The sequence below is a fragment of the Mytilus galloprovincialis genome, chromosome 14 (genome assembly GCF_965363235.1).
Source record: "Mytilus galloprovincialis chromosome 14, xbMytGall1.hap1.1, whole genome shotgun sequence".
Classification (NCBI taxonomy): domain Eukaryota; kingdom Metazoa; phylum Mollusca; class Bivalvia; order Mytilida; family Mytilidae; genus Mytilus; species Mytilus galloprovincialis.
The window spans coordinates 68,067,626-68,084,026 of NC_134851.1; the positions used below are offsets into that span (position 1 = coordinate 68,067,626).

The window sequence follows — 16,401 nt, forward strand, 5'->3', positions numbered from 1 at the left end:
CTTTATATTATTTAGTACGAAAATTTGAAAGTATTTGAGATTAACTATTTTGAGAGTAATCCAACAAACACACTAGCACACGCAATTTTTTTTTCCTGAGTTTAATCGCTTACAAAAATAACAAGTTTTTGGGTGATTTAATTTATTGGTTTTTAAAAATAGTTTCTAAATGTACGAAATAACTTGTGTGACCCGATTTGTATTTCAATAGAAATAATATCATTTAAAAATATGTATACATGTTGGTTAAATTAATCGTACTCGTCAGTGTATATACATCGTATGCGTTTTATGAATAGAAAATAAAATCACAAACATAATGAACTCCGAAAGAAATTCAAAACGGGAAGTTCATAATTAAATGACAAAATCAAAAGCTTAAACACATCAAAGAATGGATAACAACTGTCATATTCCTGACTTGGTACAGGTTACTTAACTTAGTTTCAATCAAAATCAAAGATAGTTAAACTTAGGTCATCTTAAATCTGATTTTGTATAATGTTAATTAAAAAATAAATTACAATATTTACAAGGATGTCAATGGTTTCCTGTTTGTCTGACCTTCCTTGTAACATTAACTGCGTATGAGATTGAAAATATTGTTGATTGTGTTAATATAGACACATTCAGTTGACAATCAGCCACAGATTGACACTGAGATACTGAGGTAAGCCGTCCTAATATTGACTAGCTACGACAATTTTTGTGTCGGCATCATTGATAATATACTTTCAATTACAAAAACTTTGTTGTTGACGTCTTTGTCAGAAAACCAGGTTCAACCCACCTTTTTTGTCTTTTGAAAATCTTCTGTACCAAGTCAGGAAAATGGCAATTGTGAGATTATAGCTCGTTTCTGTGTGCGTTACATTTTAACGTTGTGTTTCTGTTGTGTCGTTTGTTTCCTCTTATATTTGAGTGTGAATTCGCATTGCTATAAGACGTGTCACGGTACTTTTCTATCCCAAATTCATGTATTTAGTTTTTATGTGATATTTGTTATTCTCATCGGATTTTGTCTAATGCTTAATTCGTTTCTGTGTGTGATTCATTTTAATGTTGTGTTTCTGTTTTGTCGTTGTTCTCCTCTTTTATTTAATGAGTTTCCCTCAGTTTAAGTTTGTAACCCGGTTTTGTTTTTTCTATCGATTTATGAGTTTTGATCAGCGGTAAACTACGGTTGACTTTATTCAGAATTATTTGCATGTGTGTTTGAATTCTATATAGTTATTTGTTACACATGTTTGCATTAATTTGGCTGCAGTATTGACCGTTTTAATCAGTTTGTATTTATTACAAAATTTAGTCAATATAACGGAACTTAAACATCTACCATACATGTGGAAGGTTTAGTAAGCTATAAAACTATCAGTTTCGTCAAAAATGTCTGCAACAAGTCACCCATAAACAGTTATTTTTACACGTTCTCGTCGTCAAAAGAGATTGTCAGTTTTAGTAGACTGTCCGTGTTTGAATTTTCCATATGTCATATATCATTGATAATAATATATAATTTAATTTTGGATGTTACGCGTCCTCTGATTGGCTGACGTTATTTTGTTATCACCCCATAGACATAATTTAGTCATGTGACCGTGACGTCATCAACGTTTTTTCATGGTTTTCTACGGTTTAATATGGAATTTAGAATTAAATTATAAGAAATGACTGTACTATTTTTTTTCTGTCTATTCGAAATAACATAAAAAAATGTGGTGCACACTATTAAATAACCCGCTACGCACGTTATTCAGTGTGCACCAAATTTTTTATGTTATTTCTCCATAGACAGAAAAAATATAACAGTCATTCCCTAAATATAATAAAATGAGATTCTACGTACTACTTACTACATGTATGTCTTCAGTCATTTGTACACCCGAAAGTAATTTTTTATCAAGCATATGTATACATACAGATAATGTCATCGGTCATATATACATGAACATGTGTTTCCATTGTTGATATAAACACCTTATGGTTATGTCATCGGTCTTAGATACACCTTCAGGTAAACTATAAAACCAGGTTTAATCCATAATTTTCTGCATTAGAAAATGGCAGTCCTAATTCAGGAATGTGACAGTTGTTATATATTGGTGTGATGTGTTTGAGGATTTATTTTTGATATTTGATTCCAAACATTCCTTTCTGAATTTTCCTCGGAGTTTTGTACATTTGTTATTTTACTTTTTTCTAAACAAACAAATACACATCGAAGGGATAACCGATATTCTAAAATGTGTCAAATGATAGTATTTCAAGATATTCATAACGATTTAAATGTAAATTTGTCCTTTTTTCAGGGCTAACACATAATAAAGAATAAAATGAGATTCTACGTGCTACTTGCTACATGTGTGTCATCAGTAATTTGTTTACCCACAGGTAATTTTATTAAGCCTATGTATACATACATGTGATGGCAGCGGTCATATAAACATGAACAGGTAGTTCCATCGGTCATATAAACATCTATTGGTAAATTTCATTGGTGATATAAACACTTATGATAATGTCATCGGTCCTGATGATGGCGTTCATAAAAATTGCTTCAAAATATCCTGATTATTAAGGTTGTTATGTCATTTTTTCTTATGTTATGTAATTGATGTGTTAGTGTTGTGTCGTTGTTCTCTTATATTTAATGCGTTTCCCTCAGTTTTAGTTTGTTACCCCGATTTTGTTTTTTGTCCATAGATTTACGAGTTTTGAACAGCGGTATACTACTGTTGCCTTTATTTGAATGTATTCCTTTTCAAGATAATTTTGATATCCTCATATTACAAATGTATTTAATCGTTAAACTTATTTTCATTCACAATTTAATTCTTATATTGAAGGTGATTATTGCAAGGCTCCTTTTCAGCGGATTGGTAATGGCTGTTACTATATAAGTAGTGAAAAGGTGACTGGAGATGCTGCTGCACATGTACGTTAATAACTAGTTTTATATAAAAAAAAAATCACTTTATACATGGACATAAACATTCTTATTAGTTTGTAATAACAATTCACCATTTAATTTAACCTCAAATACCCTAGGGGATACTCTGTCATCCTGTTTTTGAAAATTGTTCGGTTTAAACTGAAATTCGGTTTTATCAGGGTTCGGTTTACCCATATTTCACTGTACAATAATTCGTACTAGTTTATTGGGACCATTCTACATGTAGTTATCATTATCAACTTCAGGTTTTATAAATTTTCAAATGTATGACATTAAGATCATTTTGTCTTTTTATTAATTAATAGGCGCTGATGTATAAATCAAAACTATAGTGCACTACAATATACAATTATGGCCCGTTGAAGAGGTGAATATCCAAAATTGTCAACACGAGAAGGTTATTTCATTGAGGGCGCAGCCCGAAGTGAAATAACTTTTGAGGGTTGACAATTTTGGATATTCATCGATTCTAAGGGGCCACAATTGTTTTATTATACCGAACTAACAGTGGAAAGGCCTTTCGAACACTTAGTTACTATATTCTTTGGACTTTTTATAACACACACAAAAATACCTTTGACGGCTTTGTGTTCTAGAATTTCTCAAATGTACAACAAACTTAAGGTAGAATCTTTTTGTAAAATATTGATGGTCCTGAAAAGGACCTTTTTATAAGATACATCATCGGCTGCTGGCACTCTTTTCATGTCCAATGCGTTATTTCCTCTTCTCTCGGTGGGCTTCCAGTCTAACGTGAACGCTGCCATTTTGTTTATTTACGTCTGTGACGTCATTTTCATGGGAGATAACTCAAGTAAAAAACAACAAACTCAAAAGGTTATTCACCGGTGAATAATAGGGTTATTCACCGCTGGTGGAAATTTTTAGGGTTATTCATCCTTCCTTGCAATTGAATGAAAAACAACTGAATTATTCCATGTCACGTGATAACGTTTCACCCAATAGAATTGTTTAAAATATATGTAAGGTATAATAATAAGTCTTGTACCTTTGTAGAGTTTTTGTTAAATTTGATAATAAAGATCTTTTATCAAGAAAACTCATTAGATTATAATTATTTTTTATTGTTTTTCTTTGTAACACTATCATTATTAATATCATTAGTAGTAATTTGGGCATTTTCTAACTAATCATGTTTAACATATTTTCTTTTCGTTTTCAAGGTACTATGTGCTGACCGCGGTGCATATCTTGCCAATTTTGAAACGCTTGAAGAAGCTATGAGAATGAAATACGAGCTGTTGGTAAGAAAAACAGGTAAAGATATAAAAACAGTAAACTACTTGATGTGTTTTGTCATTTTATTTTGCCATGTGATTAGGGACTCTCCTATTGAATTTTCCTCGGAGTTCAGTATTTTTGGGATTTTACTTTCTACTGCATCAGAGAATTCTAAATACTAATTTCAATTTATATTCATTTGTTTATTTGTTTTATGCTCGACACACTAGTTTAGCTTGCGTAACTTTTAATTTAAACGATAATTTTACGTGACATTAGAATAAAATAACTCTTTGTCCATGTCATGCATCTGAAGAGCTTTTTTTAATATTCATTCATAATGAACGCCTTATTATTTGAAAGCGAGATATATGCCCAAATACGCTGCATCATTAGGATCGACATAACCTAAAAAATAAATAATAAAGACATGTTTGTCTAAGGTAAACCTTTTCTGGAATTAAACAAAATGGCAATATATTTAATTTGGACAATTAAAAACCATTTGCCGAACACAACATATAGACAATACCATTATCAAAAGAAACTTTGACATTACAATACAGTTTACAAAACACTTTAAAAAACATGTATGTAGTAAGTTCTTTACAGTACATCCGAGACAGTCGTAAGAATCATACGGCATGCTCATATTGAGGAAGTAACACCCATCAGAATTCCAGATAGAAGTGTTGAATGTCGATTATATGCACAGTTGTATCTACAATTGTTCACACTGGGACAAATCTTTGAGATTATAAATAATTTGCATTGCATTACATTTAATGAATCTACAAAAACTCATCAATGATGCCTAACATATTATTGTGTATGCTGGATGCACCAATAGTTTAGATGAGACTTATTGATACAGATTAATTGTATGCAAATATACAACAAATGATTTGATAAAACCGAATGCCAAGTTAGTCCTTCAACGATTATAAAGAGGACTCGTGCTGTAAGAGGTGTATTTTGTAATTCATACTCCTTATTAGTGCTTATTTCTAAACTATTAATATTGGCTTTTCTTGTGGCTCTTTGTGTTATCGCCTTGTTGACTTATTCATGTAAATTAAGTTTAAACTTGTCCAAAAACAGCATATAATTAGAAGTATAATTAGTAATTGTTTTATTTGAACCCAACAGGTCTAATCTACTACATCGGTGGTCGTAAAATGAACAGAAACATTGCTGGAGGTGATTGGAAATGGTTTAAACACGGCGAGACATCCAATATTACGTACTTCCTTTTTCCAAAAAGCCAACCAAATGGAAGTTTCCAAGACCCGCAGGACTGTTTGTCTTTCTGGGCTCCGGAGTATAACTTCAATGATATACATTGTGACCATACCAATCTTTATGCAGGATACATTTGTGAAAAATAACAAAAAAGATCGAATCGAAAAACCATGTATTTGTTGAAAAAATGAATGCCTTTCAAGTAGTTAAATTCAAATATTTATATCCATTCTCGGGAAATAAATTGCAAAAAATGTTGTCTTTTGACTTTTATAAATCATTGGAAACCTTCCATTGAGTATGTTTTAAATAAAAAAATATATATCTCCCTCAGGACTAGATGTAGCTCTGATTTCTTTCAGGGTTTTAGTCATATTTTGGGTAATTGTTGGTTATATCAGCTCTTCAACGTTTGTGATAGGTTTTGGATTTCAAAAACAGTAGCCTCGAGCAGCAGTGGCGATACATTTATTGTCGCGTTTCGTCTACAAATATTTATCAGTGACAAATCAACAAATTGAAAAAGTCCAAAATAAAGTACGTAGTTGAAGAGCATTGATGGCCCAATAAAGGCAACAGTAGTATACTGCTGTTCGAAAGTCATAAATCGTTTGAGACAAAGACAAATCTGGATTAAACACTATATTCGGGGGAAACACATCATCTTTCAGACCAAAGCAACGAAACAAAAAAAAAAAAACAAACCAGAAGTGAAAAAAAAAAAAAAACTACAATGCAACACACACAGAAACGAACTATAAGATAAAAACTGTCATTTTCCTGATTTGGTACGCGACATTTTAAGACAATACTGGTTGATTGAACCTAGTTTTTTGGCTAACCTAAACCTTGCACTTGTATAGCAACGTTAAATATAACTCAACAATGACACCATTATATGACTAGAAAACTGTACAAGTAAATGGAAGAGCATTCATGTCAGATCAATACACAAAAAACAATACAATAGTACATTTCGATATGCTAACCACAAATAAAAAATGACACGTGAAACAACAGGAGACAGCAGCCTAAACAGCACAACAAAACAAAGAACTGTCTTTTGATTATGGACTTTTTGATTAGATTTTCCTCTATTCAGTATTTTTGTGATTTTACTTTTTTTTCATAATACTGGGTCAAAGCTACAAAAGGGACGTCACAGGTAAATTTCTAAAAGAAGTTGATATTGTTCAAGGTTTATAAAAGAGGGACAAAAGACACAAGAGGGACAGTCAAACTCATAAATAAAATAAAACGAAAAACGCCATGGCTAAATATGAAAAGGAAAAACAGACAAACAATAGTACACATGACACAACATAGAAAACTAAAGAACAAACAACCCGAACCCCTCCAAAAACTAGGTTTGTAATTTGACGAACTTTTTGGAATTTCGGGTCCTCAATTCCTTCTCTTAAAATCTATGATTTACCGACGATATGAATATTAAGTTAATGTTATTTTCATCTTGTTGATGACCGTCTATCCTATTAAAAAAACAGGAAATGATACACAGCTTATAATATTGTACGCCAGACACACGTTTTATCTTATCGAAAATGACTCATCGGTAAATCATAGATTTTAAGAGAAGGAATTGAAAATGATCAAAATTTCATGTATGCTGTAATATTCATCTGGAACATGCAACACAGTATGTTTGTACGACTTTCAATCAATATAATTATGATTCGTTTATATCTAATTAAAACTGAGTTAGGATAGTTTTATATGTCTGTGTTGTTCTCCTTATGTAGTGAAAATAAAGTCATATTACTCATATTGTTACACGATGATGACTGCTGTTCCAATATTTTGACTATTTTATTTATTTTGTCTGTTTAGTTAACTCATCATTATGAATATAACGGAATTTTATGAGACTGTCATCAAAGTGAGAGGGTTAGCGCTATAAAACCAGGTTTAATCCACCATGTTCTACATTTTAAAATGCCTGTACCAAGTCAGGAATATGACAGTTATTGTTCATTCGTTTTTGATGTGTTTTGTTATTTGATTTTGCCATGTGATTATGGACTTTCCGAATTGATTTTCCTCTAAGTTCAGTATTTTTGTGATTTTACTTTTTTTATATACCAGAATTACCATTTTATATTTGCGCCAGAGGCACGTTTCGTTTACAAAAGACTAATCAGTGACTCTCAAATCAAAGCATGTTAAAGGGTCAAATAAAGAAGAAATTAAAGAGCATTATTCCATGCATCTGTGGCTTCGTTCAATACGATTGATACCAGTTACTGGTGTTAATAAAAATAGATGGTAGGTAACAGATTTCATAACCCGCAAATATTTTTTTATAGACAAATCAACTTCAAAAAGATTTGCATGATCTTCAAACATAATGAGCTCGGGCACGTCGACAGTGATACATCGATATATATCAATTTAGATACAAAAAATACTTTTGTTTTGCGAAACAGGTAACAATAGAATAATCTTAAACATCAAACACGTATGCAAGCGCATTCACACATCTACATGAAACGGTTAATTATACGTTTTGACCGATTTTGTATTTATACGCAATAAATGAAAACTACTATACAATTTAAAGCACGAAGTACATTATGTCATAGGATGTCTTTGGTATCCTGTTTGTCTGACCTTCTTTGTAAAATAAATTGCGCATGAGAGGGAATAACCCTTTTTAAAATATTGTGTACTTACAATTTAGGTCGACAATCATTTTTACCAGCAGCTTCAGGAACGATAATTTTTTGACGTTTCTTAATTTTACATTTGCATTGCAGCTTGACCTCTAAGTTTATATATTTTTAATTTTTTTTTTCCATGTTTTTTACACATTTATTTTTTCGATGATATTATAATACTGTTGCATTTGTTTCCTAATATTAACGCGTGTTTTGTTTCAAATTAATTTTTTTCAATTATTATATGTGTTTGTTTCCAGATGATGCTGTCTTATTTGTATTCCAAGACATATTAACGAGGCAATTACACATTTAATTTTTATTTTTCAGGGGAAATAACTGGAACAGAACTGCAATGATATTTATTGTATTTTTCGCGTCGTTTCTTGTAACAGTCAAAGGTGCACCTACAGGTAAAGAGAACACACATATACTAATTACATTTTTTGTTTTTTGTACTGACTTTTTCATGTAGTAATAGCGAGCCCGCAAGGTCAAGCTGATATTCTAGCTGATGAAGTCAGTATCTTTAACACAATATGCCGCTATTTTGGTTTTCTGCAATTTTTTCTCCAGAATATGCCTTTTCTTTTAGAGGATAAACTGAAATGAAAAAGTAAGTAAAAAAAATTTAACGTAATGAGAACATTGCGATTGGTTTTGGGTTGGAATTCCTTTGAAAAATTAGTGCAAATAGACATAACCGTGAGATGTTGCTGCATTGTTACGTGACGTCATTGCCTTATATTTATTTAAAGTATTAATCATATACTACGCATTAATATGATAGTTTTGTATATGTGAAATGAGCGGAAGTAAACTAGCAATTAGTATGCAATCAGGCTGATAAGCCATATCAGGGCCTATCGTTCAAATAACCAGTTACAGTGTATGCCGCGCAGGCTACATCTGGTATTTCTAATGTCTGTTTACAACATGTATTTGACACATTCAAACTTACGTCTACGGATGATATAGCGGTCTCGGGGTGACACCGGGAGCTATGTTTGAATCTGTTTAAATAAACCATGTTTTGAACTATATAAATGTACTTAAAAAGATTGAGTTGTTATCCAAGAATTTTTTATGGCCGGAAATTATGCGATAACTGTATTGTATTTTAATCTTAGTTTTCGTAAAACGTAGATTTTATTGTCTCGAATTGATTTTACCTAGCGACGCGTAGCGAAGTTTTAAGAAGACTAAGCTTATGATATAAAATTGAGAATGGAAATGGGGAATGTGTCAAAGAAACAACAACCCAACCATAAAGCAGACAACAGCAGAAGGTCACCAACATGTCTTCTATACAGCGAGAAATTCGCACACCCGGAGGCGTCCTTCAGCTGGCCCCTTAACAAATACATATACTTGTTCAGTGATAATGAACGCCATACTAAACTCCAAATTGTACACAAGAAACTAAAATTAAAAATAATACAAGACTAACAAAGGTCGATGGCTCCTGACTTGGGACAGGCACAAAAATGCGTCGGGGTTAAACATGTTTATGATATCTCAACCCTCCCTCTATACCTCTAGCCAATGCACATACGTAAACGCATAACAATACGCACATTCAAATTCAGTTCAAGAGAAGTCCGAGTCTGATGTCAGAAGATGTAACCAAAGAAAATGAATAAAATGACAATAATACATAAATAACATCAGACAACTTGCAGTTAACTGACATGCTAGCTCCAGACTTCAATTAAACTGATTGAAAGATAATGTCCTCATCATATGAATATCAGGCACAATCCTTCCCGTGAGGTGTTTAGTAGCATACAATCATAACATGTATGAGAAGAACATAATCCGTGTCATGCCAACAACTGGTTTTTAAATAAATGTGTTTAGTTCCGATGCAAAGACCCTATGAGTGAATCAATATTAACGCCAAAATATGCAATCTTTAATGACCTGACAACAGTATTGTAACTATAACCCTTCTTAATAAGTCTATTTAAAGGTTTTGTTAGCTTCTGAGGTGAATACTGACATTTTGTTGTGCTTTAAACAGAAGAGATATCTCCTAATTTCCGGCGACAAAAACAAACGGGCATTGGTGTTTCCGTCGCAATCTATTCATTTGTCTATTTTGTTGGGGGAAAGATAATTAAATGGAAAGGTCTGTCTAATGATTCTAGTAATTTCTCTTACACCAAAATATACAAATGATGATAATAATAGCATTTCTAAGTTTACAGGTGTAATTTGTTTTTCCAAATCAGTCGGAGTATTGTATGAAATCCGGTATTTTCGATACAACTATTAATTCATTTTGATAACAGTTTATCGTAGTCTACAATTACGTAATATATCTTCACTCTGTCGAAATCCAACGTATTTTCTACATTCTGTGCTTTATTGAGTTTGGATGAAAATAACACCTTGTACTCGTCTTGCGTCCGATGCGCTGTCAATGATTTACCTTATCTAGGAACGCCCAAACCCCAACATGCGATAACCAAGTATGCATTAGACGAAAACACTAATATCTGAAATATATTTTAAATTGAAAACATGTTAGTTACAAAGCAGAATATTCTTCCGATAGCGACGTCTAGCCTCCCTCCTTACTGCATTCATAGAACGTATCTAGTTTTATCGCAATTTGTTTCCCCGAATGTATTGATTTTTGCATTTACAATTAATTAATTGTATCACTATTATATTATTAGATCCATGTGGTTTCCCGTATCGTCGAATAGGTGAAGGATGTTATCTTATAGTAAACGATACTGTCTCCGCTGATACTGCTATTGTAAGTTATTTTATCAAGAAAAATAATCGACCTTCAATGGTCAAAGTACGGTATTTAACAAATATGCGTGCTTTAGATAGATTTTTAAACAAAAAATGACTCAATAGTTATCAAGGTACCAGGCTTATAGATTTGATACCTCAGACCCGCGTTTCGTCTACATAAGACTCATCAGTGACGCTCAGATCAAAATAATCAAAAAGCCAAACAAATATAAAGTTGAAGAGAATTGAGGACCCAAAATTCCAAAAAGTTGGGTCAAAAACGGCTTATTTAAAACGGAATAAAATGCGAATCTGCTGAAAGTCGTACATTAAGTTTAATCGATATTTTTAATATAACAGCTTACCTGTATTTCACAGTCTTTTCCAAATCTCGTCCAGAATCTTCTTTTCTGAACACTTCCGGTGCCACATGTGAAGCAAAATCGGCTTACCTTTCCGGAACACATAAAATCACCACCGGTTTTTGGTAGGGTTTTTGTTGCTCAGTATTTAGTTTTCTATGTTGTGTTTTTTTCTACCTTTTTTATGTTTTATTTTAGAAGGGCGTTGTCAGACTATTTCGAATTATGAGTTTGAATGTTTCTTTAGTATATTCAGTCTCTTTTTAACAACCATTTTGTTGTTTCACATGGCACATCGATTTTCTATATCTATTTGTCAGTAACTAACCTTGAATAGGTCAAACCGAAAATCACAAAAATACTGAACGCCGAGCAAAATTCAATCGTAAAGTCCCTAATCAAATATAAAAAAATATTAAACTAATGAACAACAATTGTCATATTTCTGACTTCGTACAGGCATTTTTAAATGTAGAAAATGGTGGATTGAACCTGGTTTTACTTTAAACATGCTTATTTATTTCATCTTTTGAAGGCAAAATGTTAACAACGTGGTCTCTACCTGGCGACATTTGAAACAATAAATGAGGCCAAGTTGATGCAGTTCGCACTCTTAACAATGAATTCAGGTAATCATTATAATGTTGATAATTCGGCCAAATTACGCGAGAAAAACTGACAAAACAATGGCACACAATTCTAAAGACGACCAAACAATAGACAAAATCACAAAACATAAGGCATAGAAAACTTAAAATGAGAAACACAAACTTCATCGTCTGAGTTTTTTATGTGTCATTGACGGCTAGACCGGTTACTGATTAAAAAAGCCGTAAATAATGCAGTACATGAATATACAGAAAGGACTCGTTACAAATATTAATGCATTGAACCAATCTTTACATGTCCAGTAGCTTTGATTTACAACACAAGTTTAACTCAAAACACATTTGTTTACTACTTGTAAAATGTCTGAACACACATTAATCCGTCAAACGGGAACTATTTGAAATTCATATAAACAGTATAAAAGTGACCATGCTCAGATTTCATCAAAATCAAACCGGCTAGCTAAGTTTAAGATAGGTTACATATGTACAATGTACTATTACTTTTAAGGTATACACTATTATGTTGGAGGGCGTAACATCAACAGATATACGCCTGGGGGTGATTGGAGATGGATTAAGAAAAACGGAGACGCGATCAAGATGACCTATTTTGCATTTGGCGACGGGGAACCAAATGGAACACTAAGTGCACCACAAGACTGTATGTTTTTCTATGCTACTAGAAGATACACGTTCCATGCCGTCTGGTGCGAAAATGGAGGCGTGCTTGGTGGTTACATTTGCCAGAGATATATTTGAATAAAAAGCTTATATTCTTATTTATAGAACATTTTAGAGCGATATATTTGTAACCATTCCTTGATTGTTTGAAAATAGTGTTACTTACAGATTATAACATATCACTCTAAGGTCTTTGAAATTCATTTACCTCAATATAAAATTACCGGGAACTTGCATTTTACATAATGGCATACCTTTTGAATATTGTGTGCCATTCCTTGTACGAATCAGAAGTATTTAGATATGAAAGGTAGGAGAAAAACTGCCGACATAAACATCTTTTTCACTTGACAAAATGTAAATTTGAGCGGGTTTTTCTTCGTCATGTTTTTACCACTGACTGATTCTTAGGTAGATTGCCACTTACTTGTTTTCAGTCCCAAAAAGTGTCAGAAAAATATATTAAAATGGATATCCATAAATGATCCATTTAGAAACGACAACTTATGTGTTGCAAGTAAGAGTAATATTTACTTTTATATTATCGTCAATACCGATTGCTTTCCTTTGTTGTCAGTGGTATGTACATGAAATGATATTGATTTAATATGTATTTGATAGAGGATACTTAAATGACATACTGTGTCTCTCGGAAGATTATTTGCCTCATAAACAAGTATCTAGTAATTAATGATCTCTTCCTTACATATGTTACAATATAAAATACTCTAACATATTTTTTGCTTTTAAGTGTTTTGATATTTGATTTATTTCTTGTCAGTTTTTTCCATAACAAAAGGAGATACGGTAGCATTGTCTATAAGACAACTATCCCCTAAGGTTCAAATGAAGATAATGTAAAAAAAAATATATATATATATCGTCCGTCCTCGCGGATATCACCAGCCCAGTTTTCTGCAATTATAATGTAATTATTTACAATGTATTGTTTGCAAAAGTATGAATTATTCGAAATACTTAGACTTTCTTAACCCAGGCATAGATTACCGTAGCCGTATTTGGTACAACTTTTTGGAATTGCAGGTCCTCAATGCTATCAATTTTTTACTTGTTTGGCTTTGTAATTCTTTTGTTATCCTGAGCGTCACTAATGAGTTTTATGCAGACGAAACGCGCGTCTTGCGAATCATAATTTAAACCTGGTACCTTTGACAATTATTAACACTGCTGGGTTGATGCCACTGCTGGAAGACGTTTCATCCACGATGATATCACCAACTCAGTAGTCGGCATTTCGGTGTTTACACGAACATCAATCATACATGTTATGTGGTAATTGTTTTAAATTTTCTGTTTGCAAAAGTATAAATTATTCGAAATACTAATGATTTTCTTATCTCAGATATATATTAGAATACATTTTATTGGTACAACTTTTTGCAATTGTATGTCCCCAATGCTCTTTAACATTCTACTTGTTTGGCTTTCTTACTTTGTTTGATCTGAGCTGAACTGATGAGTCTTGTGAAGAAGAAAATCCCGTCTGACGTATCTAGTTATAAGCCAGTTACCCTTGATAATTATAGACAATCGTATTACCTTCAATAAGGCGAAACACATACTGCATAAAGACGGCTTCAAAATGCATCGAAATGAAAACAACACTGAGAAAAACGCATTACTTCAAACAAAACAATCCTTAAATTATACATATAATGGACACGAACAACCGAAAACCACTAAACTATATGACCTGAATAGGGACAGGTATATTCCGATTGTGGCGGGGTTAGACATTAACCATCCGGTAATTGAGATTGTGGTACCATCAGCAAAGGAATACACTAACAAAATCTGTTGAAAAGTGCTTAACCCATCAAATCAACACAAAACAAAATCTAATAATCAATGAAAATATGAAAAATTGATGGAAATTTGTGTTAAGAATGTTGGCTCCTCATTTTTTGATTTTTTGCTAGATTTTCAGAATCCTCTGGTTTTATCCATGTATTGTCATTATAAAATTTTGCCCACTAACCCCTACTTTTCTTTTCATAATTTTATTACATAAAGTTTAAAAAGCCATATTTCAAAATTTTATATAATTCTTGTTATTTTTTCATAGTTTTTGAAACAAATATGGTGCCAATGTTAAATATATGAAAAATCTAGAGAGAATTATTTCCCGCCAAATTTTCAATGGCTTATATATCAAAAATGAACACACGGACCCTCCATTTTTTCTACTTTTTGAGTTTCTTTATTAATATACTATCAATTCATTATAATCTTTTAAAAAGCTTGTTATTTTTTAACAGAGTAGCGAACATCCTTAAAATCATTTTGTTATCACAAGTTGTGGAACTGTTAACAAAGAAAATTTACTTATCCAATACAAAAATTGGAAAATGGTGTGAGCAAAAAATACTATCTTAATTTTGTTTACTTTTGACCAGACTCAGTTCAAACCAAGGATTCTCGAATTAATATTATAATTACTCTATGGAATCTTTTCCCTTTTTTAATTGCATACAATCACTTTTTTTAAATCTTTTTAATATTTTGTAATACCACAACACATGAAAAAGGTTTGAGCTATTTCTGTTTTAACTGCTGAAATTACTTTTAAATAAATTAAGTATACTGAATTTGAAGATCTGTCAAATGAATGTATATTCATACATGTAATATTAGAAATATAATTAGGAAACGAATTTATATCAAGAATAAATCACCAATTAAGCATAAATTCAAGAGTTTACTTGTTGCCTAAAATGTTGTTCGGCAATAGGATGAAGAATCATCATCAAATTTCAGGAAATAAGCTTAACGCCTGAAAATTTCAGACAATAACTTAATGCCTAGGCGTTAACTTATTGCCTAGGATTTAAGCGTGATGCCTAATTTCAATTATTGCCGCTAACATACACACCAATTAGATGTTTTGACAAAGTCAGTGTAATGAAATGTAACATGTTTATAACGCCTTTGATGTGCTCTTTCCAACAAAGCCTCAAGTACCAAGTTAATCAATTTTATAAATTAATTCATCATAACATTCTTTCATAAAAAAGATATGAGACAGACAGAAAGGTCTACGATTGACGCTGGTAGAAAAAATCGTACTGATTTAGAGTTATCCCTCTTTGGCCCAAGGATTTTCATCTGAAAAATACAAAACTGTTTGTTACCACGTATGGATTAAGAATATGCTAGATCATTTTATATTATAAAATTGATGGTTATTTAGGGCATGCCCTTCCTCGTTTCCAGTCAATCCAACATACGAAATTTTGGTTTAAATGGGCATTAGTTATGGGAAATAGAAAAAAACACTTTTTCCAATAAATAATTAAGTTGAAAAAAAAACATTCTCATTTATCAGTCAGTATGGTTCAGTTTTGTCAGACAAGCAACGGAGTATCGCAAATTAATTGTTAACTTGAAAGTGAACATGTCGACCTTGTTCAACCTGTATTCCTGTTAACATTTATTGAACCCATTAGCTGAACTAGGCGTATTTAGTTATCAAATTAAAAAAATATCAACATAGGAAGTTAAACAATGACATTAAGATTGCTGATTCGATCTACAAAAACTCATTCTCATACAGATAATCGATTTTGATATATTCTAAAATTTCACGAATTTGCTTTCTATTTATATCCATGTTTATGATTATTTCGGCATGCTTCTGATGTCACTTTTGATATGAATACATATTTGTAATAATAGAATGTCAAATAGATAAATACTGACTCCGTTGACGCAAACGTTTTAATACTATTTGGCTTCTTGTAATATTTGATGCATTCAAGGAGACACTAATGTTTGTCATATACATGTTTAACGTTTCCAATACTTAAAAAATGTGTATGCGTGACATAGTTACTTTAGTTTTTCAACGATTAGAATACATCAAC

The 16,401-nt window shown here is 31.9% G+C and overlaps 2 long non-coding RNA genes across 2 annotated transcripts; both read left to right on the forward strand.

The window, feature by feature from the left end:
- Nucleotides 1–571: 571 nt before the first annotated feature.
- Nucleotides 572–5,399, forward strand: LOC143058524 (uncharacterized). The gene is made up of 5 exons (XR_012973102.1): nucleotides 572–670; nucleotides 2,310–2,391; nucleotides 2,847–2,935; nucleotides 4,138–4,231; nucleotides 5,345–5,399. It is a non-coding gene; the product is annotated as an uncharacterized LOC143058524 (long non-coding RNA).
- A 1,581-nt stretch (nucleotides 5,400–6,980) lies between these two features.
- On the forward strand, nucleotides 6,981–12,705 carry LOC143058525 (uncharacterized). The gene is made up of 5 exons (XR_012973103.1): nucleotides 6,981–7,094; nucleotides 8,443–8,525; nucleotides 10,797–10,879; nucleotides 11,761–11,854; nucleotides 12,345–12,705. It is a non-coding gene; the product is annotated as an uncharacterized LOC143058525 (long non-coding RNA).
- Nucleotides 12,706–16,401: the final 3,696 nt, after the last annotated feature.